Source organism: Capricornis sumatraensis, chromosome 22, assembly GCF_032405125.1.
Source record: "Capricornis sumatraensis isolate serow.1 chromosome 22, serow.2, whole genome shotgun sequence".
Lineage (NCBI taxonomy): Eukaryota > Metazoa > Chordata > Mammalia > Artiodactyla > Bovidae > Capricornis > Capricornis sumatraensis.
This window is the reverse complement of record NC_091090.1, coordinates 50,808,712-50,816,657: the sequence shown is the minus strand read 5'-3', so window position 1 is coordinate 50,816,657 and position 7,946 is coordinate 50,808,712.

The window sequence follows — 7,946 nt, the reverse complement described above, 5'->3', positions numbered from 1 at the left end:
AGCTGAATCAGGAGACTCAGGTTGCCTCGTGGGGTCTGCAGTCTGGGGAACCCCAGGCAGTGGCTGCCGGCACGGCAAGGGGAGCGCCCCATTACTCACCTGTCATTAACACTGCTCTGGCCACTCCTTAACCTAAGACCGCGGTTTGCCAAATACCAAGTCATCAATTTCCCCTCCAAACCAACCAGCTAACACTCAGCAACCTGGGAGCCTTCTCCGCCTCACTCCCTCCTCCCCCTTTTCTCCTGTAATTCAAGCACACCGCATTTCTTAACAAATCCCCTTTCCACCATCCGCAGTGTTCACACCTTGATCAGCCCTTACTCCTGGCCCGCGCAGTGGCTTTCTAAGGGCCTCTTTCACTCCTCAGGCTGGAAAGTTAACTTTCCCTAAGCGTGCCTTTGACCATGACAGTTGGAACACCCTCCCCCAGCCGCCACCTACAGGGTAAAACGCAGTCCTCAGTCTACCGCTCCAGGCCCCTGGTTCCAAAAGTTCTGTGAAACTCACTCACCACTAGAAGCACAGGGATCCTCTCCAAAAGTCTCGTATTTGCTAGACTCCCATTTCCCTGTGCCTCGAACCTCAGGCTTCCCAAATTTTTCCACCAAAGCATCAGCACACATTCTTACAGCCTCGCTACTTGACTTATCTGAATGCAAACAGAAACACAGGAGCCGCGTTAGCTACTTGTCTTTCACACCTTGGCTACCTACCTCCGAGTCGGGAAGAAAACCCAGGCCTCCTTGCTTGCATTATTCCGCCCATGGCACTTCTCCTTCCTCCAGCAAACCACCAGCTCCCTTTCAGCGAAAGCTGCTGAGCATGGCCCGCACTGCTCTTCCGGTTCCGGTCACCCGGGCACTTCTAGTACCAGTCTTCTTCCAGGTAGCACCCTCTTCCCTGTTCACTGAAGATTCTGGCTCCTTGTCACATCTTCCCTGTTTTCATTCCCAGCACCTTCAGCATCCAGGTTGATGACCCATCTCTCTGTCCCCCAGTGACTCCCTCCCCAAGGGAAACCCCAGAGCTTGTCATAACTTGACATCACAGTGTCTCCAAAATCTGCATTAAGGCCACCCCACTCTGCCCGCCCTTCCGGTACTTAAAGTTCGCTGGCTCAGTGTCCCCTCCTCAACACCCCTGAGGGTTCACCCCTGAACCCTCAACACCCTGTTCTGCTCATAGTGTCCTCGCAAGCCGCCCGGCTACGATGTTTCCCTCACCTCCTGGTTAGATCCCATGGATTCTCATCCTATACTTACCACCTGGCCAGGCCCTCTCGCAGTGACCCTGGCCAGGCTGAAATGTGGTTGAGTTCCCCACTCTGTGCGCAGCTTCCAGACCTCGACCCGTCCCCTGCCCTCCCCACCCTCCTGCAGTTACCATCCCTCTCGGCTGTCAATACTTCCTGCAGAAAGTTGAAGCCAAAAGCAGAAACTCCCTCATCTTTCTGCCACCAAATCTACAAAGCCCTGCATGAGTCCCTTTCCCTCCAGTTACACAAAGTAAGGAAGTCTCCCTGCTCCAAGCGAAGGCGGGTCATCCACAGCACTCCAGAGCCTGTCCATGTCAGCTAAGGGTTACCTTACGGGACAAAAGAGACTTTGCAAGTGTAATTACAGTAAGGATCTTGGGTGGGGGGGGCGGCGGCGGGGGTTATTCTGGGCTGTCTCGGTTGGCCCTAGACGTCCTCACAGGAGAGGAGCAGGGGGGAAACGTGGGCATGGTAGATGGTGTGACCAGAGCAGAGAGATGTGAAAATGTTCAACACTCCGGCCCACCTTTGAAGATGGAGGGAGCAACAAAGAACAAAGGAAGCAGCTCTAGAAGCAGCTCTGGAAGCCGGAAAAGGCAAAAGACAGCCTCCAGAGGGACCTGTGCCATACTGTCAATCTGACTTTATTGGTCCAGTGACACCGATCTGGACTTCTGCCCTCCAGGCTGTAAAAGGAGAAGCGTGTGTTGTTTTCATGACACCAGGTCTGGGGTAGTTTGTTAGAGCAGCTCGAGAGGACCCATAAGCCGGCTGCCCCCGCCCCCATCGCAGGCCTGCTCTCGGCCTGGCTCCCGCTGCAACCGCTCTCTCTCCTGCACGAATTCCCAACCGCTTCCCCTCTGCTGGATCATTCCCACCCATGGACAAACACACCTTCCTATTTCCTAACTTCAGAAAACATCCCTTGACCGCAGGAGCCTCCGGCTACTACCCCAATTCCGTAGTTTTCCGTTATAGCAAAATCCTTCCACAACTATCTACAAGCCCCTGTCCGTTCATTCTTTGTGCCCTTCTGGCTCCAGCACCCAGTGGACACCAAAGTCACCGACGATATCATACCAGCAAATCGGAGGAACACTACACTCTATCTTACTGGGCTTCCTGGCAACTTTGGGACAAACAAAACCAGCCGCATTTTGATCAGTAACCCACCCGTGATGCCTCCCACGCATGCATCCTCCTTGGTGCCCTCCGCCCGGCCCTGAGATCGAAGCTTCTCGGCCTCCAAACGGCTCCTCTTGCCCTCTCTCTGAGCTCACGCACAACCCTAGTGGACACACTGTCTGTGTGCTGATGACACTGACCCTTCTGTTAACCAGCTGAGACCTTTCTCCACGCACTCACTGCCTATTTGATCTCAGCATCTGCCTGTCTCGCAGGCAGAGCCCAGCCTCACACACGGGATTCCCCACAATTTGCTTGGCCTTCTGTTTCTCCACCTCGGAAAACGGTCCTTCCTTGTGGTTGGCTCAAACCAGAAACCCGGCGGGCTCGTTTCGATGCCCTTTTCCTGCGGCTGGTCTCACCCCACTGCAGCCCCCAGGGCACATCATCAGCAGGCTCATCATTTCATTTCTGAAACAGCTCCAGTCCACCCTTGCCTGCCCGCCCCCGCCCACGACCCCAGGCCCCTGATCTCATCTAGGAGATTCTCCTGATCGTCAGGCCCCAGAGTCCCTTCAGTCTGTCCACCCAGCAGCTACAAACGAGTCATAACACTGGCTCAGTTCCCTTCAGTGGCCTCCTTTTCTCTTAGGAAAAAAAAAAAAAAATCCCAGCTCTTTGCTCTGGTGCTCAAGGGCCTGCAGAAAAGGAATCACCTCCTCCTGGCCCGTCCTCTGCCGCCCTGGGTCTCAGTCCACGGATTACCCTAATCCCAGCCCCCTCTGCATTTGTGGCCCCTCATTGGCACAGCCGGGCTCGCTGCCCAGCTCTTTTCCTGGGACTGCCCTCGTGGTGCCCTCAAGTCTTTTGCCCCCATGGCACCTCGCAGCCCTCCGGAGCCCTGCCCTCTGCTTCGTGTGCTCTGTCAAGGGCCACACAGTTGAGTTTCCACGTGGCCCTTTCTGCAATTTGATGTTACTTGTCGCACATTTCTGTGCTCACGTGGTTGCTGGCCCTCCTCCCCGTCAACCCCAGGAAGGATGCTCTCTCCGGTGCGCCCACCACTCCCTGCCTGGAACCCAGAGCCCATTTCCTCCCCATCTCTCTCCCAGGCTCCACCAAGACTAGATACTGGTCACTCGCTCTTCCCAAGGAGACGTCAAGCCGCTCCCCCTGCCTGCACCGCCACTCCCCTTCTCTGGGCCAGTCACAGCCCTGCCTTCCCCGCGTGGCCCCCGACACCACTGGCCCAGAGCTATCGGCCTCCCTAGCCGGCTCTGTCAGGTTCCTCCTGTCAGCTCCCAGGTCCCGCTTGGAACGCACACGCTTTCCCAGCCCTGTACCCGGGTCCCCACTGCAGCCAGAGGTGCGGGAGAAGCTGTCCTGCACAGGGTTGGTAGGGGAGAAGGCCAGTGGGAGGAATCCGTGCTGACAGGCGGGGCGGCGGTCAGGTGGGGTAGGGATCTACAGCGTTTGTTTCCCACCTGCCGAGAGTGAAATGAACCCCCAGTGTGTTGCCACTTTGGGACGAGGACCCCAGAGAACATTCTCTAAATGTGGAAACCGAAAGGCCACCATTTGAACTCTTTACCAGGTGCGTCCTGAGTTATAATTGGGCTACAAATGCTACTTTTAGGCAGGTACTGAAAGCACTAACATCCTGTTGTTTTGTAGGTCAGAACATTCTGGAAGGTGTATCTGCAGAAGAGAAACCATAGTTTCCTCAAGGAGCTTTTGTGATGGTTCAGATGTGATTGCTGAAAAAGAGAGCAGAGCTGGACGACTGCTCTCAACAGAGAAAGTGCAAAGAAAAGACCAAAGCAATTTCCCAGTTGGTGACGCTCAGAGAAATGGGGCTATTTTTAGTGCTTTAAAGTAGTTAATGGGGGACTTTGCTGGCAGTCCTGTGGTTAAGACACTGCACTCCTGATGCAGGTGGCGTGGGCTTGACCCCTGGTTGAGGAACTAAGATTCCGCATGCTGCAGAGTGGGGGGAAAAACGAAAATGGTTAATGGAAACTCATCTACAAAACAGAAATAAGAGTTACAGATGTAGGTTTATGGTTACCAGGTAGTAAGGGGCGGGAGGATAAATTAGGATTGACATTCAAATACTATATATAAACTAGATAACTGATAAGAACTACTGTATAGCACAGAGAAGTCTACTCAATACTCTGTAATAACCTATATGGGAAAATAATCCTAAAAAGAGTGGACGTATGTCTATGTGTAACTGGTTTAAAACTCAACATTCAAAAAACTAAGATCATGGCATCCAGTCCCATCACTTCATGGCAAGTAGATGGGGAAAAATGTGGGAAAAGTGTCAGATTTCATTTTCTTGGGCTCCAAAATCAATACAGACGATGACTGCAGCCATGAAATTAAAAGATGCTTGTTCCTTAGAAGAATAGCTATGTCAAACCTAGACAGTGTTTTAAAAAGCAGAGACATCACTTTGCCAACAAAGGTCTGTGTAGTCAAAGCTATGGTCTTTCCAGTAGTCATGTATGGATGTGCGAGTTGGACTACAAAGAAGGCTGAGCACCAAAGCATTGACGCTTTTGAACTGTGGTGCTGGAGAAGGCTCTTGAGAGTCCCCTGGAAAGCAAGGTGATCAGTCCAGTCCATCCTAAAGGAAATCAGTGCTGAATATTCATCGGAAGGACTGATGCTCAAGCTGAAACTCCAATTCTTTGGCTACCTGACGCAAAGAGCTGACTCACTGGAAAAGACCCTGTTGCTGAGCAAAATTGAGGGCAAGAGAAGGGGCTGACAGAGGATGAGATGGCTGGATGGTGTCACCGACTCAATGGACATGAGTTTGAGCAAGCTCAGGGAGACAGTGATGGACAGAGAAGCCTGGCGTGCTACAGTTCATGGGGTCACAAAGAGTCAGACATGACGTAGCGACTGAACAGCAACAATAACTTGACTCACTTTGCTGTATACCTGCAAGTAACACAACATTGTAAATGGAGTAAACTACAATAAATTATTTTTTTAAATAACATAAAATGGTTAATGGAGAGTTGGTATTTACTCACTACCCACATAACCTCCTTGGTTAACACTGCCCATCTCCTCCTAAATGATTAATAGGTGCAGGAAGAGACATTCTAACATAAGAGATTCAGTTGTCTGGGAGATAAATCTTTTGAAATTCATGTGGGATGCACGCTGGTTGGGGGGTGGTGGGGGGAAGAGTTCCCATGTTGAATGATGAAGCTGAAAGAACCATGCTATTTCTCCATGTCTGGGGACATCCGGCTCCAGCCTTCCACCGGGCGCACGGGCTCTGTGCACGAGCTGCTCTTTGGCGTGTTCCCGCCCTGCCGTCCTCCCAGCACCTCCTTTGCTGGCTGCTACCATGGCAGCTCGTCTTCCACACATTTCTTGGGTGCAAGGCCAACAGGCTGATGCAAAGCTTGCCCGTCAGTACCCGGGCTGGGGCGCAGTCTTCCCACCAAGGAAGAAGGCCACTTCCTCAGCAGCTCCTTTCTCTTCTTGGCCGTGCTGGCTGGTGCAGATGGCCCTGGCCGTGGCCTGCGGTGTTCCCTGTGAGCACGTGGACACATCTCTCTCACGGTGCTCAGAAGCCGCCTCCTAATGGCTGCCTGAATCCCAGAGCATTATTCCAAACTCAGACTCCAGAGGAATGGTGGATCCAAGCCAGTGGGTCTCACAGCTGTAGTCAGCTGTGTTCCAAGCACAGCGCTGGCGCCCCAGCCCTGCTCCAGCGTGGGGAAGCACTCGGCTCAGGTGAGGCACCGTCAAGGTCTCTGCCCTCGGTGCCCAGGAGAGGGGTGCTGCAGGGCCCTTTGAGCACAGATGTCTAGCTGTCCTCTCTGGTTGCTTCCATTTTGTCCTAAAATGGGAGCCGGTATCATGAACCGGGACCAAAGCAGTCCTGGAGTCTGGAGAGGGAAGAGGGAGTCTGAGGCCCAGAAAAGCATGGGAGACTGATGGACCAGGGTGGTCTGGCACGACTGACTGGTGGCCGTGGGGACCCACCAGAATTCAACGGGACACACCTGGACTTCCTCCAGGTACGTTCCGTTGCGCAGAACAGACAAGGAGCTGGGTTTAGCCAGCCCTGTGTTTTAGTCAAGGGAGGGGAGCAAAGAGGGAGACAGGGAACACAGTGAGAGCAGAGGCAGGAAAGAAATGATAGTACTTGACTATGGAACTGAAGCCGGTAAATTAATCAAACAATTCTCCGAAGCAGTTGTGATACTTAGCCACGTCTACATACAGTGCATGAGCTCGTGACAGCCTTGCTAAGTGAGTTCCAGCAGGTCACTTGGCAATTAGTTTACTGGGAAGTCATATGCATGCTCCCTTCTCTGGTTCTGCTTGCACTGATCGGCGCAGCCCAGCACCACTTCCTGCCTGGGTTGTCTTTCTAGTCTCCTGGCTCTTAGGATGAGCTCTGTGTACTCCTGTCCAAACCATGTGCAGCCGCTTTTACCAAGATCATCTTGAGATAACAGGTCCAGTGTGTCACTGCTGAGTCTCCGGTAAAGAATAGCTCTATATTTCTTATAGGGCTTCCTGGTAGGTCAGCAGTAAAAAACAAAAACAAAAACAAAAACTACCTGCAGTGCAAACTACCTGCAGGAGACCTGGGTTCAATTCCTAGGTCGGGAAGATCCCCTGGAGGAGGAAATGGCAACCCACTCCAGTATTCTCGCCTAGGAAATCCCATGGACAGGGGAGCCTGGTGGGCTACAGTCCGGGGGTCACAAAGAGTTGGACGCGGCTGAGCAAGCGAGCTGTATGTCATCTTATGCCACGTCACAAATCCTCTGCGTGGCTTTCGCGGCCCCCTCTACTTCTGCGATCTTGTCCGGAAGGCTGGTTTCCTTACTGCCTGCAGTAGGGTACATAATGCACGGCGATAGCACTGGGTGCAGGGGAGGAATGGGATTGGAATAGGGCTGGAGGGAGCCGTGTGTGTGCGTGTGTGTGTGCGTGTGTGTGTACATCTTTCATCTGAATATTTTTGTAATAAGCATGTCTTCATATCACTTTTGTAATTCTGTAATTGAAAAAAAATAAATTTAATGGATGTGATTGTTGCAATTTGATGATACAGGTAGTTTAAATTTAAATGAGCACATGCATACCCTTGACCCAGCAATAGGTTAAGCACCTTATCTTTGGGAGATAACTTCACAGGTTCATTGTAGCATTGTATAAAATAGCAAACCTTTGGAAACAATCCAATATCCCTTAAGAGAGGACTGAGTTAAAAATATATATGGTCTATTCAGACTATTTACAATATGAACAGCAGTGCATTTTAGTGGTTAATAATGGTGTAGTCTCTGCATCAGACTGCTGAAGTTTGAATTCCAGCTCTTGCCCAGCTGTGTGGTTTTGGATAATTTAAATGTTCTGTGCTTAAGTTTCTTCATCTGTTCAATGGGGACTCTAATAACACCTACTTTATAGATTTGTTGTAAGAAATTATTACAACATGATGAGTTATTACATACAAAGTGCTTCAAACCATGCCTGGTTCCATCTGTTGTTGTTGAGTTGCTGATTTAGAAAT